The sequence below is a fragment of the Theropithecus gelada genome, chromosome 2 (genome assembly GCF_003255815.1).
Source record: "Theropithecus gelada isolate Dixy chromosome 2, Tgel_1.0, whole genome shotgun sequence".
Lineage (NCBI taxonomy): Eukaryota > Metazoa > Chordata > Mammalia > Primates > Cercopithecidae > Theropithecus > Theropithecus gelada.
The window spans coordinates 59492919-59517613 of NC_037669.1; positions in this window are offsets into that span (position 1 = coordinate 59492919).

Below are 24695 nucleotides of genomic sequence, written 5' to 3' on the forward strand. Positions count from 1 at the left end.
TTATCATTCTTAGATGCAAAGAAGGAATGAGAGCAAGGGTCTTGCTTTGCTTTTATGAGGAGATGACCCATGAACAGAAGCATCTCTTGAAAAGCTTGAGGCTAGTTATTTACATTAATGGCAATTATATTAATAAATCATCTAACACCAATCTTTTATAAGCTACTTAGAAAATCAATTTTGAGTTAGTGAGAGAGGAAGTAGCAAAAGCCTTCCACCAAGAAGAGGAAATGGGGCTGAATTTGTAAGTAAGTGCATGTATATGGGAGTCAGGGCAGGGTCTTAAATAATCACAGATCAATAGGAAGGCTTTGGGTTAGAGTAACAGAGTGTCAGTTAGAAGGAGGACACAGAATAAAGAAAAAAGATGACAAATGTAATTATGCTGCAATTTGACCATGGGCCCTGATGATAGCTAAATTCACCCAGGCAGATATGGGTGAGTTACATAGCACATGGGAACTCTGTACTCTATAACCAAGAATTGTAAAAGAAAAGCCAAAGAGTCATAGTTATGTGGATCTATCAGATTGTTTTATAGAGCCTATGTAGAGTTAGCCAAAAGTTGAGATTTGAGAACACAGTCCTCTAGACTACCAGGCCAGCCCTAGACTCCTGATACCTACAGCAAGGAGTTAGAGTCCAGCTAGGAAGGTAGAAGGGGAGAGTCCATACAAGACTCCTAAGACTATTCTCACTTCAGACACCAACTTCAAGTTCAGGGGTTTCTCAAAAACCACCCTCTGGTTCAATAATTCTACAGGACTCACAAAACTCCCTAAAAACAATTATATGCATGGTTATGGTTTATTATAGGGAAAGGATACAAATTAAAATCAGCCAAAGGAAGAGGGCAGAATCTGAAAGGACACCAAACATGAAGCTTCCACTGTGCTCAGGACATACCCGCTCAGCATCAATGTGTGATAATATGCATGAAATTGTCAACCAGGGATGCTCATCTGAGTTTCTATGTTCAAAGTTTTTATTGGGGCTTGTATTCATTTCCTAAGGATGCCATAAAAAAAGTGCCATAAACTGGGTGGCTTAAACAACTGAATGTTTTTGTCCCACTGCTCTAGAGGATGGAAATCTGAAATCAACGTGTCAGCAGGGCCTCACTCCCTCTGAAACCTATAGGGGACAATCCTTCTTTGCCTCTTCTAGTTTCTGGTGTTTCTCTGAACTTCTCACTCACAGCTGCATCCATTCCCATCTCTGTCTCCATTGCCACACAACATTCTCCTTTCACATGTCTCTCTCTTTTCATAAGGACACCAGTCATATTATTGGATGGTGGTTGGCTTCATCTTAACAAATTATATCCACAATGACGCTATTTCCAAAGGTCACATTCCATGATACTGGAGTTTAAGACTTCAACATATCTTTTGGGGGGCGCATGATTCAACCCATAAAAGGCTTCCCTTAACATAGGCATGATTGACTGGTGGACCACATGGCTGATAACCCTTTCCAGGTTGATAGTGTGGCCCTAAACCCCTACCCTAGATCACATGGTTAATCTTTCTGGTGTGTCCAGCCATTGTCCAAAACAAAGACACTCCTATCAGGTATGACACATGTTGCCTTTCAGAAGCTGAAGACAAAGTCCAGAGCTCTTTTTGAGCAAGGCCAAATTCTTTACTACACAAAGCCTTAATAATTTTCCACTGATTCATCTTAAAGCTGTTATAGAATATCAGAAGTAGAAAAAAATATAATAGATATGTACAGATGATTAAGATGACAATATTACATATAATATTCAGTGGCAGTGGTCAAAATGACATCAGCTTCCTTAGTCAAATAAGCTTCAAAGCTTTGATTAAAAATTCACTGATTTTTTAAACAGAGTTCAGATATTTTGAGATACACAAACTAGAAATAATTTTAGTGTTTAAGTGACAAGATAGCAGTGACGTCAAGGAGAATATACATTTACATACATCATTTGAGAGAAAAATCTTCCTATTTTTATAGCAATTACTGTGACATTTGCTATACAAAATTAAAACATGTAAACCCTCTTATATCCCAATTTCATAATCTTCATGATCACAAGTTGGTTTGAGGCCATTAAGAAGCCATCCTGACCTCAATATCATCTCCAATACCCCTCAAAACCAAAGACTGCTCTAAATTTGGAGTACCATCACTTTATTAAAAGAGGGGTGAGGGGAGGGATTCCAAGGTGGCCAAATAGGAACAGCTCCAGTCTACACCTCCCAGGGTGAGTGATGCAGAAGATGGGTGATTTCTGCATTTCCAACTGAGGTACTGGGTTCATCTCGCTGGGGCTTGTCAGACACTGGGTACAGGACAGTTGGTGCAGCCCAGGGAGCGTGAGCCAAAGCAGGGCGAGGCATCACCTCACCCAGGAAGCACAAGGGGTTGGGAAATTCCCTTTCCTAGCCAAGGGAAGCTGTGATAGACGGCACCCAGGAAATCGGGTCAGTCCCACCCTAATATTGCACTTTTCCAAAGGTCTTAGCAAATGGCACACCAGGAGATTATATCCCACACCTGGCTTGGAGGGTCCCACGCCCACGAAGCCTCACTCATTGCTAGCACAGCAGTCTGAGATCAAACTGCAAGGTGGCAGTGAGGCTTAGGGAGGGGTACCCACCATTGCTGAGGCTTGAGTAGGTAAACAAGCAGCTGGGAAGCTTGAACTGGGTGGAGCCCACCGCAACTCAAGGAGGCCTGCCTGCCTTTGTAGACTCCACCTCTGCAGGCAGGGCATAGCTGAACAATAGGCAACAGAAACTTCTGCAGACTTAAAAGTCCCTGTCTGACAGCACTGAAGAGAGTAGTGGTTCTCCCAGCACAGAATTTGAGATCTGAGAACAGACAGACTGCCTTCTCAAGTGGGTCCCTGACCCCCAAGTAGCCAAACTGGGAGACACCTCCCAACAGGAGCCGACTGACACCTCATACAGCCAGGTGCCCCTCTGAGATGAAGCTTCCAGAGGAAGGATCAGGCAGCAACATCTGCCATTCTGCAATATTTGCTGTTCTGCAGCCTCCGTGCATGATATCCAGGCAAACAGGATCTGGAGTGGACCTCAAGCAAACTCCAACAGACCTGCAGCTGAGCGTCCTGACTGTTAGAAGGAAAACTAACAAACAGAAAGGACATCCACACCAAAACCCCATCTGGACGGCACCATCATCAAAGACCAAAGGTAGATAAAACCACAAAGATGTGGAGAAACTAGAGCAGAAAAGCTAAAAATTCTAAAAATCAGAGCACCTCTTCTCCTCCAAAAGAACACAGCTCCTCACCAGCAATGGAACAAAGCTGGACGGAGAATGACTTTGACGAGTTGAGACAAGAAGGCTTCAGATGATTGGTAATAACAAACTTCTCTGAGCTAAAAGAAGATGTTCAAACCCATCACAAAGAAGCTAAAAACCTTGAAAAAAGATTAGATGAACGGCTAACTAGAATAAACAGCATAGAGAAGACCTTAAATGACCTGATGGAGCTGAAAACCATGGCACAAGAACTATGTGACACATGCACAAGCTTCAGTAGCCAATTCAATCAACTGGAAGAAAGGGTACCAGTGACTGAAGATCAAATGAATGAAATAGAGAGAGAAGAGAAGTTTAGAGAAAAAAGAGAAAAAAGAAACTAACAAAACCCCCAAGAAACATGGGACTATGTAAAAAGACCAAATCTACATCTGATTCGTGTACCTGAAAGTGATGGGGAGAATGGAACCAAGTTGGAAAACACCCTTCAGGATATTACCCAGGAGAACTTCCCCAACCAAGCAAGGCAGGCCAACATTCAAATTCAGGAAACACAGAGAATGCCACAAAGACACTCCTCGAGAAGAGCAACTCCAAGACACATAATTGTCAGATTCACCAAAGTTGAAATGAAGGAAAAAATGTTAAGGGCAGCCAGAGAGAAAGGTCGGGCTACCCACAAAGGGAAGCCCATCAGACTAACAGCAGATCTCTCAGCAGAAACTCAACAAGCCAGAACAGAGTGGGGGCCAATATTCAACATTCTTAAAGAAAAGAATTTTAAACCCAGAATTTCATATCCAGCCAAACTAAGCTTCATAAGTGAAGGAGAAATAAAATCCCTTACAGACAAGCAAATGCTGAGAGATTTTCTCACCACTAGGCCCGCCTTACAAGAGCTCCTGAAGGAAGCACTAAACATGGAAAGGAACAACTGGTACTAGCCACTGAAAAAACATGCCAAATTGTAAAGACCATTGATGCTAGGAAGAAACTGTATCAGCTAATGAGCAAATTAACCAGCTAACATCATAATTACAGTATCAAATTCACACATAACAATATTAACCTTAAATGTAAATGGGATAAATGCTCCAATTAAAAGACACAGACTGGCAAATTGGATAAAGAGTCAAGACCCATCAGTGTGCTGTATTCAAGAGACCCATCTCACCTGCACAGACACAAATAGGCTCAAAATAAAGGGATGGAGGAAGATCTACCAAGCAAATGGAAAACAAAAAAAAAGCAGGGGTTGCAATCCTAGTCTCTGATAAAACAGACTTTAAACCAACAAAGATCAGAAGAGACAAAGTAGACTATTACATAATGGTACAGGGATCAATTCAACAAGAGCTAACTATCTTAAATATATATACACTCAATACAGGAGCACCCAAATCCATACAGCAAGTCCTTAGAGACCTACAAAGAAACTTACACTCCCACACAATAATAATGGGAGACTTTAACACCCCACTGTCAACATTAGACAGATCAACAAGACAGAAAGTTAACAAGGATATCCTGAAATTGAACTCAGCTCTGCACCAAGGAGACCTAATAGACATCTACAGAACTCTCTACCCCAAATCAACAGAATATACATTCTTCTCAGCACCACATGCACTTATTCCAAAATTGACCACATAGTTAGAAGTAAAGCACTCCTCAGCAAATGTAAAAGAACAGAAATTTTAACAAACTGTCTCTCAGACCACAGTGCAATCAAACTAGAACTCAATCAAAACCACTCAACTACATGGAAACTGAACAACCTGCTCCTGAACAACTACTGGGTATATAACGAAATTAAGGCAGAAATAAAGATGTCATTTGAAACCAATGAGAACAAAGACACAACATACCAGAATCTCTGGGACACATTTAAAGCAGTGTATAGAGGGAAATTTATAGCACTCAATGCCCACAAGAAAAAGCAGAAAAGATCTAAAATTGACAGCCTAACATCACAATTAAAAGAACTAGGGAAGCAAGAGCAAACACATTCAAAAGCTAGCAGAAGGCAAGAAATAACTAAGATCAGACCAGAACTGAAGGAGATACAGACACAAAAAACCCTTCAAAAAATTAATGAATCCAGGAGTTGGTTTTTTGAAAAGATCAACAAAACTGATGGACTGCTAGCAAGAGTAACAAAGAAGAAAAGAGAGAGGAATCAAATAGATACAATAAAAAATGATAAACGGGATATCACCACTGATCCCACAGAAATACAAACTACCATCAGAGAATACTATAAACACCTCTACACAAATAAAATAGAAAATCTAGAAGAAATGGATAAATTCCTGGACACATACACCCTCCCAAGACTAAACCAGGAAGAAGTTGAATCCCTGAATAGACCAGTAACAGGCTCTGAAATTGTGGCAATAATTAATAGCCTACCAATCAAAAAAAGTCCAGGACCAGACAGATTCACAGCTGAATTCTACCAGAGGTACAAGGAGGAGCTGGTACCATTCCTTCTGAAACTATTCCAATCAACAGAAAAAGAGGGAATCCTCCCTAACCCATTTTATGAGGCCAGCATTATCCTGATACCAAAGCCTGGCAGAGAGACACAACAAAAAAAGAGAATTTTAGACCAATATCCCTGATGAACATCGACGCAAAAATCCTCAACAAAATACTGGCAAACCAAATCCAGCAGCACATCAAAAAGCTTAGCCACCATGATCAAGTGGGCTTCATCCCTGGGATGCAAGGCTGATTCAATACATGCAAATCGATAAATGTAATCCAGCATATAAACAGAACCAAAAACAAAAACCACATGATTATCTCAATAGATGCAGAGAAGGCCTTCAACAAAATTCAACAGCTCTTCATGCTAAAAACTCTCAATAAATTAGGTATTGATGGAACATACCTCAAAATAATAAGAGCTATTTATGACAAACCCATAGCGAATATCATAATGAATGGGCAAAAACTGGAAGCATTCCCTTTGAAAACTGGCACAAGACAGGGATGCCCTCTCTCACCACTCCTATTCAACACAGTATTGGAAGTTCTGGCCAGGGTGATCAGGCAGGAGAAAGAAATAAAGGGTATTCAAGTAGGAAAAGAGGAAGTCAAATTGTCCCTGTTTGCAGATGACATGATTGTATATTTAGAAAACCCCATTGTCTCAACCCAAAATCTCCTTAAGTTGATAAGCAACTTCAAACCAATATGCAAAAATCGCAAGCATTCCTATACAACAATAACAAACAAACAGAGAGCCAAATCATGAGTGAACTCCCATTCACAATTGCTTCAAAGAGAAGAAATTATCTAGGAATTCAACTTACAAGAGATGCGAAGGACCTCTTCAAGGAGAACTACAAATCACTGCTCAACAAAATAAAAAAGGACACAAACAAATGGAAGAACATTCCATGCTCATGGATAGGAAGAATCAATCTTGTGAAAATGGCCATACTGCCCCAGGTAATTTATAGATTCAATGCCATCGCCATCAAGCTACCAATAACTTTCTTCACAGAATTGGAAAAAAACTAAAGTTCATATGGAACCAAAAAAGAGCCTGCATTGCCAAGACAATCCTAAGTCAAAAGAACAAAGCTGGAGGGATCATGCTACCTGATTTCAAACTATACTACAAGGCTACAGTAACCAAAACAGCATGGTACGGGTACCAAAACAGATACAGACCAATGGAAAAGAACAGAGCCCTCAGAAATAATACCATGCATCTACAACCATCTGATCTTTGACAAACCTGCCAAAAACAAGAAATGGGGAAAGGATTCCCTATTTAATAAATGGTGCTGTGAAAACTGGATAGCCATATGTAGAAAGCTGAAAGTGGATACCTTCCTTACACCTTATACAAAAATTAATTCAAGATGGATTAAAGACTTACACGTTAGGCTTAAAACCATAAAAACCCTAGAAGAAAACCTAGGCAATACCATTCAGGCCATAGGCATAGGCAAGGACTTCATGACTAAAACACCAAAAACAATGGCAGCAAAAGCCAAAATTGACAAATGGAATCTAATTAAACTAAAGAACTTCTGCACAGCAAAAGAAACTATCATCAGTGTAAAAAAATTTTTGCAATCCACCCATCTGACAAAAGGCTAATATCCAGAATCTAAAAAGGACTTAAACAAATTTACAAGAAAAAAAAAAAAAAACATCAAAAGGTGGGCAAAGGATATGAACAGACACTTCTCAAAAGAAGATATTTATGCAGCCAACAGACACATGAATGCTCATCATCACTAGCCATCAGAGAAATGCAAATCAAAACCACTATGAGATACCATCTCACACCAGTTAGAACGCCGATCATTAAAAAGTCAGGAAACAACAGGTGCTGGAGAGGATGTGGAGAAACAGGAACACTTTCACACTGTTGGTGGGACTGTAAACGAGTTCAACCATTGTGGAAGACAGTGTGGTGATTCCTCAAGGAACTTGAACTAGAAATACCACTTGACCCAGCCATTCCATTACTAGGTATATACCCAAAGGATTATAAATCATGTTGCTATAAAGACACATGCACACGTATGTTTACTGCAGCACTATTCACAATAGCAAAGACTTGGAACCAACCCAAATGTCCATCAATGATAGACTGGATTAAGAAAATGTGACACATATACACCATGGAATACTATGCAGCCATAAAAAAGGATGAGTTCATGTCCTTTGTAGAGGGACATGGATGAACCTGGAAACCATGATTCTGTGCAAACTATCACAAGGACAGAAAACCAAACACCACATGTTCTCACTCATAGGTGGGAATCAAACAATGAGAACACTTGGACACAGGAAGGGGAACATCACACACCGGGGCCTGTTGTGGGGTGAGGGGAAGGATAGCATTAGGAGATATACTTAATGTAAACGACAAGTTCATGGGTGCAGCACACCAACCTGGCACATGTATACATATGTAACAAACCTGCACGTTGTGCACATGTACCCTGGAATTTAAAGTATAATAAAAAAAGAGGGGTGAGCAGGTGTTGATGATGCTAGCACCTTTGACTGTCACTAATGTAATAAGAAGAAAATGTAAAGAATTTTAAAGGAGAGAAAATGCAGAATCGTGTCCTCAGAATTTAGGATCTAAAACAGCTGGTTATCTATTTGAAGATGTCTCTACAGAATATTCCTTAAGAATGAGGAATATATTGTTAAATGTGCATGAGGCCAACCATATTCATGCTGAATCCATAGAAACATAGTCAAATGGGGGAGGTGAAGAACACTTTAACTCAGGCAAAGCAAATCTGACCAGGAAAAAAAATAAAAAAATAATTTAAAAAAAAAAACCTTTTCCAGAAATTAAGTTTGAGGTTTCCTTCAGAAAGGCAAATGAATCTAGAAATATTCTAATTCTCTATTCTTCCCTCTTCCTACACTTAGTCCATTTGTGCAGTTATAAAAAAAAAAAAAAACTATGGACTCATTAATTTATAAAGAATAGAAGTGTACGTCTCACACTTCTGGAGGCTGAGAAGTCAAAGATCCAGGTGCCAACGTTTGGTGCCTGGCGAGGGCCCATTCTCTGTTTCTAAGATGGTGCCTTGTTGCTGTATGCTCAGGAAGAGACGAATTCTGCGTCCTCACACGGTGGAAGAGATGGAAAGGCAGGAACAGTTTCCCTTCGATCTTGAGCCCTGTTATAAAGGTGCTAACTACATTTATGAGGGTGAAGCCCTAAGAACTTAATCACCTCCCAAAGGACACACCTCTACAGATTGTTGCATTGGGGATTAAGTTTCAACATGAATTTTGGAGGGAACACCATTATTCAAACCGTAGCACCCATTGGACTCTCTGAGCATCAGACCACTCCACCTTGTTAACAAGTGCTGTCATTCTACACTGCCCAGGTTTATGAGAAGAAACACAAGTCTAACATCATAACCTGCTTCCAGTTCAGCAGATTGGAGATCTCCATGCAAGCAAGCTGATCTTTTGAGAGTGAAAAATGTAGAGAGTTGGAGTCTGTCTTCAACTTGTTTCTGTTACTGGATCACTAAAATGTCCTTTGGCTGATTCTTCCTCTCTCAGGTCTCACTCACTGTAAGTACCTTCTCTGACTCATGAGTTAAGCCCCAACCCCAAGACATTCTGAGCTCTCATCCTTCCTGTAGTATTCCATTCATCAGTCTTACCTATCTGCATTGCAATTGGCTGTTTTCTTATCTACCTCTCCAGTGGACACCAACCTAGGTAAAGCAGAGGCTATACCTAACCTGATCCTCACTGCGTCTTCAGTACCTAATACCATGCTTGGCAGCACATAGTACTCAAGAGATGTCTGTAGAATGGAATACAATAGAGCAACATGGAAACAATTTCAATGGAATGAAATGGCATGGAGTGGAATGGAATGATGTAGTCCCATGACTCCCCTCCCTTAGTAATTTTTCTGTCCAGAACTGAACCCCTAACCTATGAAGACTGCCTTGGGCAAAGAAGCAGTGTCAACAGAACCCGCTAACAAAAATTAAGAAGGGTGATATCAGACCTGAAGTGATACAATCAACCATGCAATATGGAAAGCAAACAAGCTCAAGAACTACACTGCTTCTACCAGAGATGGTTGGCTTTGAGCATCACTACGGTAGACAAGCAATACAGTAGATCCTACGGTTTACTCAGGTAGAGATGCATTTCCTTTATTCTACCTAAAAAAAAATCTCTGATAGATTCTGTCTACATATTAATACTTTCCAAGTCCACACTTAGCCCCCTGATGCATTTTCACCTTCCCCAGAGTACACCAGCTTGCCATGCCATCTAGATGGAGCATTATTCATGTATTCTACAATTATTTATTGAGTTCACTTGATGTTAGAGGGTCCATGCCATTGCAAGAGAAAATTTATTTAGGAGCACAGACTTGAGTTGGAGAGAAATAGATTTGAATGCTGATTCTAGCATTAACTAGCTCAATGTCCCTAAGGCAATTATGGAATCTCTCTGCACCTCAGTTTTCTCATCTATAAAATGGGACTAGTAATTCTTACCTCACAGACAAGGCCCCAGTTTATTGCTAGGATGTTTTGCAGCGCTGTTTATAGAGGTATGGGGAATAACAAATGAAATGCAAAATGCCTGCCTCAAAGTTAGCACCCTCAAGTGCTACCTAATATCACACACCAAGGTGAATCAGAAATGGATCCTATCCTCAAGGAGCTTACAGTCAAGAATGGAAAATTATGCATGCATACACAGAAAATAAAGCACATAACACAATTGTCAGTGCAGACAAGGGACAGCCAAGCCTGGGAAGAATCTTACTGTTTCTAGCTACTGCCTGGTAACTTCTCATTTGTCTTGTGAAACATTTCTGAAACATGTCATATTGAAAGAAAATAAAGACCAGTATGGGGGTTACTAAAATCAAAGATTAAAGTCCCAAAGACCAAAATTAATGCTTGTGAATCTCTACACTTACACAAAGTTCTTCAAAATGCAGATGCCTGAGTACTATATGGCTCATTCTGACGTCCATAAATCAGCCGCAGATGCAGCAGTAGTAGTGTGAATATAGTTTGGTTAAAATGTAATTTATTCTTATTAAAGGCCTTTCTGTGCCTGACTCAGTGGAGAGCTCTCTACCCATCAGGATTACTACTCTCCTAATGAACCCAATAGAGCATGAAGAGGGACCAGTTGAGTCAGGATGGTCTGCTTAGAAACGTGATGGCCTAATCCAGCTTGGGAACAATATTTTCAACTCCCCTGAAGGGAAGAGCTCTAATTAATGATAGCAGGACACAATGCCTACGCCCAGATAAAGCTTGGCTTTAAACTCCAGTCCATGGAATCAGACTCCTTCCACTTTTTAATATATGGATTTTAAGAGTTCGTTCAGCAAAATAAGGAAAGATATTCTCTATTTCCATTCTCCTCAACATGTAACTTCATATGCATTACTGAAATATAAGTAACATTTTTAATTGCATGACAAAAATATTCCATGCAGCAACTGCTCTTAATAATATACTTACCATTGCTCGTTTCATTACCTGATAATTACCAGATCATTAGAGCAAATAATATATTCTTGTGGGATAAACTTATGGCAGTAATTTTAGAGAAAAGAATAGAAAAGCTCTCTTAAAGTTGCCAGCCAGTAGGCAATGTGCAGAATTAGCTACTGAACTAAATGAATAGAAATGTATATTCTTAAAGTAAACAGCAGTATAATGACATTTATAGCTAATTCTGGATCATGAAATCAAAAGGAAAATGGCTGGAAAATCCAACCCTCTCATTTTACAGGTAAGGACAATGAGGTAGTGAAGTTGAATTGCCCCCACAGGCTAATTGTGCCCATAGGAGCAGAGTCTGGACAGGAATGGGTCTCTCATCCCTTATCTTGAAGCTTCTCCTTTTTATCACAGCACCCTCTAAATGCAACATACATTTGGTTTTTAAAACCCAGATAAACTGAAATATTTGGAGACTACAAAAAGCTAGTTAGTTGGACTTTCTAGTTAAGCTTTCAGACCAAAAACTAATCTTTTCTAACTCACAATTTTTACAGGGATTGAAGAGGCAAGATCTCAATGTCAAGTCTCTCTCACCCTGGTTCCAGACAGTTATCCAGCCCAGGACACATTTTTCTCCAATCCACTTGGACAACTTCTCATCAGCCTTCAGATGGCAGCTTAAGAACCCCTTCCCCAGCCAGGCCTTGTCTACCTTCAGAGTAGGTGAGCTGCTCAACAGTGTGGGACTATAGTTCTGTCTCCTGTGATAAAATCACGTCATTATTTGTAATTAACCACTTATTTGTTTCTCCCCACTAGACCATTAGTTCTCAAACATAATCATATTTTAGAATCACCTGGATGGCTTGTGAAACTACAAATCACTGGGCCTCACCCTTGGAGTTTCTGATTCAGGTCTGAAGTGGGTCCTGAGACTTTATAGTCCTAACAAGTTCGCAGGTGGTGCTGGTGTTACAGATACCACCCACCTTGAAAACTGCTAAGCTGCCAGACACGGTGGCTCACGCCTGTAATCCCAGCACTTTGGGAGACTGAGGCGGGTGGATCACCTGAGGTCAGGAGCTCGAGACCAGCCTGGCCAACATGGCAAAACCCTGTCTCTACTAAAAATACAAAAATTAGGCAGGCGTGGTGGTAGGTGCCTGTAATCCCAGCTACTCGGTAAGCTGAGGCAGGAAAATTGCTTGAACCCAGGAGGCGGAGTTGGTGACAAGAGTGAAACTCCACCTCAAAAAAGAAGAAAAGAAAAAAAAAAAAAAAAGAAAACCACTAAGCTAGACTATGAGACTCATGAAGCAAGGGGCAAAGTCTGTCCTATTCATCATTCTATCCCTAGTGTCTAGCACAGTGCATGGCACACAGTGAGTTCCCAAAAACTAGATGATAAATGAAGGATTTTCCTCTCTGAGACAAAAAGTTACAACTCCAAACATCTAGAGTATAACATTAAGGGAAGCTTGGTGAAGGATATACAGGAACCCTGTAGCATCTTTGCAATTTTTCTATAAATCTTAAGTTACTTCAAAAATAAAAGTTTTATATACACACACATGCACACACATATATCTCCATGCTCAGGCATGACCTTAAGATATACCCCCGATGTTTCCTTTTTTAGTCAATTTCTAATAGAAGTTGATAGAAACTTTTTTTGCTCTTCTCCTCTTGCTGGAAAACACTATCTAGTCCTAGGTAATTGAGCATTCAGGGTTGGCTGGCTTCTAGTAAATAGGTGCATCAGGTTTTTACCTGTAATTGTAGCAGACCCCTCTGACTTCAGCTCCCCTGGATCAAATGAAGAACAGATGTGCACCTGGATGATGCTTTCCCTTATTCAGTGGAAGTATCCTAATCATCAGTAAATTACTTCCTGAGTGCACTTTGTGAGCATGCAGGGCCTGTCTTATACAAAAAGCTGAGACAGCAACTACCTGTTGGAGGGATGATTGATAGACTCTAGGAAAGCTTCCTGGCCTAATATTCCTTACTGCTTCCCCACTCCAACCTGCCACTGGGCTAGGATTTTCACCAGGAGAGAGATGACCCTTAGGTTTCAAGCCTTGCCTCTCTGTAAGTCCTCTGTTAAAATGCCAATGTGGTAGCACTTTCAAACATTATCCAACATTTCACCCCTAGATAGGATTCATTTATCAGACTGCTTCCCAGTTTGACAGCCAGCCATAGGAGTCACAAAAAAAAGTCGTGCTTGGGAAGGGAGTGTGCAAGAGCAGACCTGGGTCTAGAACCTCAGGGCAGGGGACACACAGGAGAAGTGGGTTTCTGGAGGAGAGGCTGGCCAAAGGTCTTGGAAGGGAAGGGAGGAAGTGGCTAAATGATGTACACCTGGGTGTTGGCCAGCCCTAGGATTCACTGTGCAGTTTCAATGGATCTTATTTACAGAAAAGATATGACCCTTGCCTTCAACCTAGACAAAAGCCAAAGTCCAGAGATATTAACACATAATACTAATTACAGAGTGCCAGAGTCTGTGCTGGATACTTAATACATTCATTCATTTAGCACTGTGACAGAGCTATTGATCTGATTAGATCCTCCTAACACCTTGGGTGATAGTTGTTATTGTCCCCTTTTTTCACTAAGAAACTGAAGCTCAGAAATGAAGTGACCTGTCCAAGCTCCTACATTAGTTAAGAGGCAGAGCTGGGGTTTATCACTATACACTGTGTTCTTTTCTTTGCTACTCTATCTACAATGAAAAAGGGTCAGCATTAATAATGTGAATTATTGTATTGCTAATAATGCCAATAATGCATAATTATTACCATTAATAATGCTAATAATAAGGGGCATGGTTTGTCCAAACCTGCCTCTTCTGGCTGTAGTCCCTTTGGAAAGTGAGTAGCCACTGCCGAGCCTAGAAAGCAGAGCACCTGCTCCAGAGTAAGCACAACTTCAGTGTTTGCGACTATTAACATTACTATTATTTTCTTTTTATGCCTAAAATAACATTAAAAAGGAAGTTATTTTTAAATGTATTCCTGTTCTTGGAACAAAGAGTAGAGAGATAAGGAAGAAAAAGCTACTAAACTAGTACAAATTGGTAAAATAAAACCATTATAGAGGGTGATATATGCTAGAAAGAAAATATACAGGATACATGATGAACAGTTGTGGAAATTGGGAAAGGCATTTTAGGAAAGGTGATTATGACAGGTCTCTGAGGAGCTGACGTTTATGCCAAAATGTGCCTAAGTTGGTAGTCATACAAAGACTATAAGGAAGGATATGTCAGGCAAAGGGATGTGTAAGCACAAAGGCCAAGAGGTAAAAAAGGGCTTGACTTGTTTGAGGAATAGAAGGAAGACACAGCTTAGCTGGAACCCAGTGAGCCAGGAGAGTGATGGAGCGGCAGTTGGAAAGGTAGAAGAAAGCCAGAGGAGGCAGCTTGCTTTTGGTCCTGGCAAAAAGTCTGAATATTATCCAAAACACAAAGAGAAGATATTGGAAAGTTTTAAGCAGGAAAGTGATATAATCTGAATTGATTTGGGTTCATTTTTTAAATCCCTTTGGCTGTTCTGTGGAAAATAAGTATGGACAAGAATAGAAGTACAGAGATCAGTTACAGATGCTTGACAATAGTTAGGTGAAACATGGTGATGACGTTGACTAGAGAGGTGAAAGTGGAGATGATTAGATGGAAAGATTTGCAATACATTTAGGAGATAACCCAAAGGACTTGGATTCAATGTGGCCAATGACAGAAAGGGGAACATTCAGTTCTGGCGTAGAGCCTAGAATGCTGGTTAGAGAAACTAGGTAAGCACACAAAGAAAAGGAGGTTTGGGAAGAAAAATAAATTGGGGGTTCCTAGAAAATATTCATTTTGAGAAACCACGTAGAATATTTCATACATGAGCAGGGGACAGGGTCAATGATACACACATGTCAATCATCAGCATTCAGATATTGTTAAATCCATGAGTCTGTGTGAGAAACCTAGAGAGAGTATGGAGAGAGATGTAAAAAGGGCTCAGGACAAAACCCAGAGTAGTCTCATCACTCCGAGGAAGGAAATACAGTACAGAATAGGGAGGAATGACCCAAAGAAAGTGGCACTGCAGAGACCAAGGCAGGAGGAAGGTCAAAGATGATAAGTAGTCTCTACGATGAACACAGAAAAGGGCCTCTTAGACTTGGCTACGTAAAAGTTGTTAAAGACAAAACCAGTTTTACTGGCTTGATGAAAACCAAAGCTTTATTGGAGCAAGTTGTGGAGAGACTTGGAGATAAGGAACAAGAAACCGCCAAGTGTGGGTAATGCTTACACATTTTTTGCGTGAAGGGAGGAAGAAGAAGAGGATATCAGCTGAAGGAGGATGTGGTATCTGAAGAGAGCTGTTCATTTACAAGAGATACCTAGAGCTCATTCATATGTCCGGGTTAACAAGCCAGCAGACAGAAAAGAAATGATACCAAAGAGGAAGAGACCTGCAGGAGCAAAGACCTTGCAAGGGCTAAAGGCTGGACCCTAAAGCATTGAGGGAGAGGTTGGCTTTTGACAGCAGCAGGGACACTCCTCCTGGGGGGCACAGGAAGACAGAGTAGGAGGTCCAGCTGCAGATGAGTCTAGAGGGTAGGCAATGGGGCCATAAGGGGTTCCACTGGCCTTTCAAATAGTCTCAGTTTGGGTGTTCTTAAGATGAAATGACTATAAAGTAGGATATCCAAACAGAAACAGTATTGTCTCCATCTGTAGAAGAACTTAAGGTCAAATAATCCAAAGTATTCCTTCCACAAAAGAGGTTGAAGCAGTTCAGTGACTGGCTGCTGGCACACAACTTCTTAGTAACAACCATGAGGCTAGAAACCAGTGTATCAGGATCTCAATCTTTTTGAAACAACACTTTTCTACTCTCTACCTTGTACTTTCATAGACTGAGATTTTCTCTCAGTACATGGGCAAACAGATAACATACCACCTTGCATTCCTTATTTTTTTTCCCCTACCCATCTGCTGGCTACAGTCAGAGAGAGTTAACAGTTAACCTTTTTTCCAAAACCTCACCCATGAAGTTGGGGGTGGAGCTCGGAGGTAGATGGAAACAAAAGCAATGAACCTGCACCAGGTCTCAATTAACGTTTCCAGGCTACCACTGCAATAAAGGGCAATTTAGTGTTTGTGAAGCTGTTTCCATTAAAATACTCTCACAACCTCTTCACATATTTCTTAATTACGATGCTGAAAACGTTTGGCTTGAGGAAGAAAATGCACTGGGAAACATAAGCCAATATGAAAAAGAGGCAGTCTGCCACCAGAAAAATGGTCTGTTGACTTAACTTGGGGACATTTTCCCCTCAATAACGAGGCAGACCAACCTAGCAAGTTGACTAGCTCAAGTGAAAATTCAGAATTTGACAAATTTGACACTTTTATACCTTTTTATTGTTCTTCTTTTCATATATTTAGGGTATACAAGTACAGGTTTCTTACATGCATATACTGCATCCATATTGTAACCAATAGGTAATTTTTGAACCTTCATCCCCCTCCCACCCTTCTACCTTTTGGAGTCTCCAGTGTCTATTATTCCACTCTGTATGACCATGTGCACCCACTGTTTAGCTCCCACATATAAGTGAGAACATGCCATACTCACAGTTGGACATGGCTTCTGGCATAGAGAAGAGCTCAAAAAACATTTACTATTATGCTGAGTGAAAAAAAAGCCAGCTTCAAAAGCTTACTTCGTGTATAGATCTATTTATATAACATTCACAAAATGACAAAATTACAAAGATGGAGAAGTGATCAGAGATAGCCAGGGATTAGGGATGGAGACAGCTACAACAACCCAAGAGCAACTCAAGGGCATTCTCACATAGTGAGGGAAAAGTGCTGTACCTTGATTGTGGTGGTTGTGATGTGAATCTATCATTTGATAAAACTGAATACAACTACACACACATGCACTCCCACACACAAAGTAGTCCATGTAAAAACTGGGAAAAGATTAATACATTCGGTAGATTGGACAAATGCCACTTTCTTAGTTTTGAAGTTGTACTGTAGTTATGCAAGATGTTATACTGGGGGTAGGGAGGAATCACAAGCAGCCCAAAGACCTGAGACTGGAAGGGATCCTTACCTTGGAGGCGGGTGAGAACTTAAAGAGAGCTCTCACCCTTGCCCCTAGCCTCTGCACATGCACAGCTGTCATTCAATGAGAAGGTCAGAAGAGGAGGGTAGAGAGGAAGCTCAAGAGCAACCCCCACCACCCAGCCCAAGCCAATCCACATCACACTTGCTCTCCAAAGACCTCCAGGTAGAAACAGACTCAATGTGTCAAAGACTAGACTGGACCACACAGCCTCCTTGCCCAGGTAAAATGGATGTGAAGCTGAAGAATAACTTACAAACAGGACCTTTTATAATAAAAGGAGTAGTGGAAGCATTAAGAGAACACTTTAAATATATTGGAAACACAATTTATGAACAAAAGTAGCCATGCCTAGGAGGACTGAAGCCACCTGTAATGGTAATTGTGTTGTTTTGTCCGGATGCTAGTTTACTACCACAATTCTGTGTGTAATTGCTCTTGTAATCTCAAATTTTTAGTTTTCACTAACTAGTTTGGAGAATCACATCTTTTTTCCCAAATTGTCTCTCATGATGCTTCCTACAAAGTTCTAAGTAGACCATCACTACATGCTTGCAAATTTATTTCATTTGTGTTAACACATTTTTCATTACCATAAACGTGTATTGATTATTGACAACCTTATTGAGTTACACTGTTCATACTTCCAGGGCGCACCTGCACTCCAGAATACCTTTACCTTTCAAAACATGCCCCTGTCCCAGGATTATGGACACTGAAAATACTCCAAGACTGAAATAGGCTCCAAATTCCCTAGCCTATTCATCACGGAGCTTGTTCATTCATGGCTGACCTATCTCTTTTGATACCTTACACCTTTGGACTTGGTTTGAACCTCCCACTCCTTTGGAGTATTGTTTTTGTTTTTTTAGAGACAGGGTCTCACTTTTGCCCAGGCTGGACTCAAACTCCTGGGCACAAGCGATTCTCCTACCTCAGCCTCCCAAGTAGCTGGGAATATAGGCACCCATCACTGCTCCTAGTTCTTTAGATTATTTTTTAAGCTGAGAGGCTTTCAACTCCCTCACCTATACATTTGTTTCATTTCCCTTTTGAATCTAAAACAAAGGTAAAACGTCATCTGTTGCCTTTATCCTCGTTCTAGGCAAAGAATTAGAGTTCAGTAGATTCTTATTAATAGACTGCCTCATGCCTCGCTGAGTGATCTCTTTCTTCTGCCCAATGGTAGTGTCTTTATACATTTCTATGGACAAGTTCTTGTCCCTTTTATATCCTTCATTTGCTTATTCTTTAAAAATTAAAAAGTAAGGCCAGACACAGTGGCTTGCACCTATAGTCCTAGCTACTCAGAAGGCTGAGGCAAGAGGATTGCTTGAGCCTAGGAGTTCAAGGTTACAGTAAGATATGATTGCACCACTGCACTCTTGCCTGGATAACAGAGTAAGACCCTGTCTCTTAAAAAATAATAAAAATAAGTAATCAAGTAAAAGATAAAAATCCTTCACCCTTTTTTTCTAGGTAAGTATGAAATAATGTGGTCTAAGAGGTTGAAATAAAAAATTGAACTTCAAAAGAAAAAGAATAAGCTGAAGTTTAACTGAGTCAAAAAAATGTTAGACTGGCAGAAGCTGGAGGAAGTGTCTTCAGTTTTTCACTGTACTATTTTTGCAATTTCTTGCGAGTCCAGAAATTATTTCATGATAAAGATGTTTAAAGAATAACCGGATTTAATTACATGTATACGTTGGTTGAATTCTTTTAACTGCTATCCTCATAAAAAATTCTGTTAGCCATTTTAATCCTACCCATTTAACAGCTGAGGAAAGCGAGTCTCAAGTGTTTCATGGTAGTTAATAGAGGAATCTCTGGAGCCAAAGTACCTAGGTTCTAATTCCACAGTCATTTAATAGCTACTTAACTGTAAGCAAGTGACTTTTTCTGTGCCTCAGTTCCTCTCCAATAAAATAGGAGATATCACATATTCACCTCCAGGCACAGGGGCTAGAATGTTGTAATTAATAAATGCTAGAGGTTATTGCTGTAATCAAAATTCACCCAGAGAAGTGGCAGAGCTGAAATTCAATGTAGGTCTGTCTAGTTCCCAAGACTTCCTCTTAATCATCATCAAATACTACCTTCTGTGTTAGTGGCAAACAAATAAATAAATGAACACAGTTATTCAATGCTTCGTCCCCTCTCCCCTGTGCACACACACCCACCTTATGTCCATGAATCTTAGCTCTGTGTTGGTTTACTATGGCTGTTGTTACAACATGAACTGGGTGGCTTAGAACAAACTTACTGTCTCTCAGTTCCAAAGTCCAGAAACCTAAAATCAAGAAGTGAGCACGGGTCGAGTGTGGCGGCTCATGCCTATAATCCCAGCACTTTGGGAAGCCAAAGTGGGCAGATCACCGTAGGTCAGGAGTTCAAGACCAGCCTGGCCAACATGGCAAAACCCTGTCTCTACTAAAAATACAAAATTAGCCAGGCATGGTGGCGGATACCTTAATCCCAGCTACTCAGGAGGCTGAGGCAGGAGAATTGCTTGAACCTGGGAGGCGGAGGTTGCAGTGACCCGAAACTGCACCAGAGCAAGACTCTGTCTCTAAATTAATTAATTAATTAATTAATTTTTAAAAAGTGAGCAGGGCCCCTCTCCCTCTGAAACCTGTAGAGGAGAATCCCTCCCGGACTCTTCTAGCTCCTGGTGGTGCTCATCAATCTTTGGCTTGCAGCTGTATTACTTCAACCTCTGCCTCTGTTACCTGCATTTGGCTGCCTTCCGTCTGCATCTCTCTCTCCTCTTCATATAAGGACATCAGTTATATTGGATTAAGGGTCCATCTTACTCCAGTAGGAGCTCATCTTGACTTAACATCTTAATTACATTTGCAAAGATCCTATTTCCAAATAAGGTCACATTCATAGGTACCAAGTATCAAGAGTTAAGACTTCAATAGATCTTCTGGGGAGACACAATTCAATCCCAAGTGCCTCCCAGGGCGTTTCTAAAGCCATCTCAGACACCACCTGCCCTCTTTCCACTCAGCAAAAACACCTCCCGTACTGCCTGTGCCTCTGCCTCTGCCCAAGACAAGTTTTGGCAGTCCACTGTTTATTAAAACATGAGGAGAGTTAACGAGCACTTTGGGGGCACAGATGGGCATTTCTCTTTAAGAGCAATTTTAGCTTTCTAGCACAAAACACACAAGCACAGGGGGCATTGTGACCTGTCGTCATTTCAAGCTGCTTAAGTGATCATTTATGGTAGGGAATAAAAATTATCACTGTTTTGAAACAGACACTAAGCTGTCTGCTCCAGGTAATGATACCTCCGGGCCAAACCATTATTTTTCAGAAGCCCTAATGATCAAGATGGGCAGGCTATTGTTTATCAAATTATTTCCGTGTCACAGACAGTGTCTGAGTAAGATGAATATCGTCGTCTTTGTCAGCTACAGTCAGTTTAACCAATTCTTCTCAACTGCCCTCTATGCTGATCAGCTGATGGAAATCAAGGGCAGGATCAGGAACAATGTGTACACATGCCCTGCTCCTGGCTCCCATGATCAAAAATGCAGGCAGCAGAGAAGCCAGGTTCAAATCCTGGCTCCATCACTTTCAGCCATGGGACACGTTGTTTAACATTTCCCGAGATTCTGGTTCCTCTGTTCCATGGACATGATAACTACCTCCTGGGGTTTTTCTGTAGATGAAACTCCATGAATGCATGTGAAAGACTTAGCACAAGAATTTGCATATCATAAGAACCTATGTTAACGTTTTATTTTAATTCATAGACATTTAAAGGGAGAAATGAGATGTGGCCTCAGAGAGCTGGCTCATTTTCCTTTCTGAGACCTGCAGACAAGCCATGTCCAGCCCATTTCTACTCTGCAGTTCAGAAACCAAAGCCAAATGTCTCACCTCAAGTGTCAGAGGCTACTGCTCCAGAGAGAAAGAAAAACCAACTAATAATTCCTTAACCTGCTACAATTTACCAAGCATTTTCATTTCTTTGGAAGGTCACAACCTGAGAGGTAGAGGTAACTGTTACCTCCGTCATGAATCAGAGTACTTAGTTAAGTGCTTATGTGAGGGAAGCAGTGGGACATCATGGTGGCAAGACCAGACTCTGGCACTAGAGATCATTTGGGTTCAAAGCCCAACTCCATCTCTGGCTTATTTCACCTCTTACTGACTTGACTTCCTCATCTGTAAAATGGGAATGACCCGGCTGCGCATGGAGGCTCACGCCTGTAATCCTAGCAGTTTGGGAGGCCGAGGCAGGTAGATTGCCTGGGCTCAGGAGTTCGCAACCAGCCTGGGCAACAGAGTAAAACCCTGTCTCTACCAAAAAAATACAAAAAAAATAGCTGAGTGTGGGGGTGTGCACCTGAAGTCCCAGCTATTCGGGAGACTGAGGCAGAAGAATTGCTTGAACTTGGGAGGTGGAGGTTGTAGTGAGCCGAGATCATGCCACTGCACTCCAACAAAGGGACAGGGCGAGACTCCATCTCAGCAACAACAACAATAAAAAATATGGGAATGACCCTAGTACTAAGTCCATCTTGTAAAATGGGGACAGTACCAACCTCATGGAGTTGTTTGAGGACATTTAAATGAGTTACTATGTGTGAAGTGATTGGAACATTGCATGGCTGATAGCAACAGCTATTTAAGTGTTTGCTAAATAAATGTTAAATAAATAAAAGAACAAGTACATAGTGAGCTCTCAATAAATAATAGCTATGAATGGCGATTACTAGCTATTTCAATGAGCAGCAAACTACAGCCACAGGGCAAATCTGACCCTCGGTGCAAATAAAGTTTTATTGGAATATAGCCATATTTATTCATTTATGTATTATCTAAGGCTACGTTCCTGCTACAATGGCGGAGTTGAATGGGTTTAACAGAGACCCTATAGCCCATAAAACCTAAAATAATTTCCATATGACCCTTTAAGAAAAAGTTTGCCAACATCTTATCTATCTCCTTGACCAGACCAGGAACTTTCAAGCCAAGGATTACACTTTGTATTTACTCACCATTTCAGTCCCAGCATCTAGCATAGGGCCTAGCACTCAGTAGACATTCTAGAAATATTTGTTGACACAGTGAATAAATAACTGAAGTCCCGTTTTATATGTCAGGAGATAAAAAAAAAATAGCCATCGTTAAGCCCTTGCCACATGTCAGATACCAAACCAAGTACTTTGTCCTAAGTCATTTAATCCTTCGACACAGATTATCATCCCAATCTTAGGAGAAAACTGAAGTTGAGAAGTTAGAAAACTACTCAAAGTGACACAACTGACATGTTTGAGCTGAAGCTCAAACCCTGGTTTTCTGACTCAAAACGCTATGTTCATACTTTACCCCCATCCAAGCATATATAACAATTTGAGAAAAAAAGAAAAATTCATAAATTTTTCTATGGCTGTGACCTTCAAGTTACATTCCACATTCCTTTTACTCCTGTGTTTCTCAATTTAATAAAATAAATAGAAAACCTAGAAAAACAATCCTATAAAAGTCTGTCCAACTTACTCAAAGCTCCAGATTTTAACTGGGCCCACATGCCACCAACCTTTCCAGTTGAAAAGTCACTATATTCCCACCATGAAGTGTCTTTTCAGAATACAAGATGCAAATTGATAAACAACTGGTCTGACCTTTTCTGCACTAGGTTAGGTGCTAGTTATCTGACTGACGATACTAGCTGGTATACTATTCTATAGACTATATGATAGTTATTGAGTTGGGACAACCTACCAGCATGAATATTTCACACACCAGCAATCAAATTGGGCATCTATTCTGATAAGTAACTTGCATTCTATTTTTAGCACGTATCTTTAACACAAATCTTGCCTGCAGATACATTTGCCACCTGTGCTGGACCTATTTTTTACTTCTCTCCAGATTTGCTCATCCTCACCTCCCCCCTCAGATCTTAGCTCCCTGCTCAGTGGAGAACCCTGACTGCCACTGCCTGCACCTCACCCACTAACACTGCCGGTTGTTGCAGCTTCCCACAGATAAAAACAGACCAAATTCCTGAGTCACACTTAGAGAAAAGTCTCCCGGGAGAACCATTTAACCAACATGAAACGATGTGTGGCTTACTTGTTATTGCAGCATAATCTAGCCTTAGCCTAACTAAATCTATTAGCATTTCACCTTGTACCCTGCCAAGAGCTAGAGAAAGAATCTCTGACCTGAACTATCTCCACGAGGCCAACAGGAATATGCTGTGTCATGCTGAGTAATTGTCCTCTGAGATACTAGAGTGGTGGGTGGGAACAGTGACATTATATCCTAGTAATAAGTAACCTGTCTTGTTTTGGAGCAATTCCACCCCTCAAATTAGGTTAACTTTCTCCAGAAACAAACCTGAGGCAAGGATTCAAACAAATTCTTTCATCTGAGAAACAATGGTAATAGAGTAGAGAAATAGATGGGGATTGGAAAGTCAACTAAAGGTACATCATTGAGCAAGTTAGTGCCAAGGATGACTGGAGGTCAAGTTCACTGAAGAGCTCTGGGACACAGTGTAGACTGTGCCCCAGGCTTATCCCAATCAAGAAGCAGAGGAGATGGGGGCACTTATTCACCAAATCTCCACCTGTCATTAGAAGTTTGCTTCCAGAGCATGATCCAGCTCTTCCAAACTTGCCCTACACACACAGGCTGAGCAGACACAACGACCACCACCCTCCCACAGAGAGTGCAGATGTTCACAGGTGTACTATGTGTAGTCAGTGCCAAAAGCATGTGTGTGAGGCACATAGCACATCGGCTATTCCTACTGTGTCCAAATTATGCCACCGCCAAACTCAAACCCATGTTAACCACCCATGAAGTTTCTTTCATGACTAGTAATTCTCCCCTTCTCCCCAGGCAAGAGGTATTAGGTCTATTTAAAAAATCATCTCAACAGCTCAAATTGTATCACAAATATAGTCACTAGGATGGTGATGAAGCCCCACCTACCATCTCTAGGTCAATTTAGTACCATTCACCTCACATCCCAGCATGAGTCATTCTTGGTAGGTGGAACATCCCAGTGTCCTGGCTGTTCACGAAATGCCTTATAACTAATTCCTTTGATCCCAGATTTCTTGGCATAATGTGGTCTTCCATGGAGCCAAGACATCCTGGGAAGAGGCTATTCCTTGGAAGCAGCATGTACACAATCAGCAGCACTTCATGTCTGCTTTTGAGAGTTCTCTCTCCAAGTCTCCATTTCAGTAATAAACTGCCTAATCCTGGCCATTTTCCCCATGGAGAGGTGATTAAGTCTGTCACCCTTGTTATGATT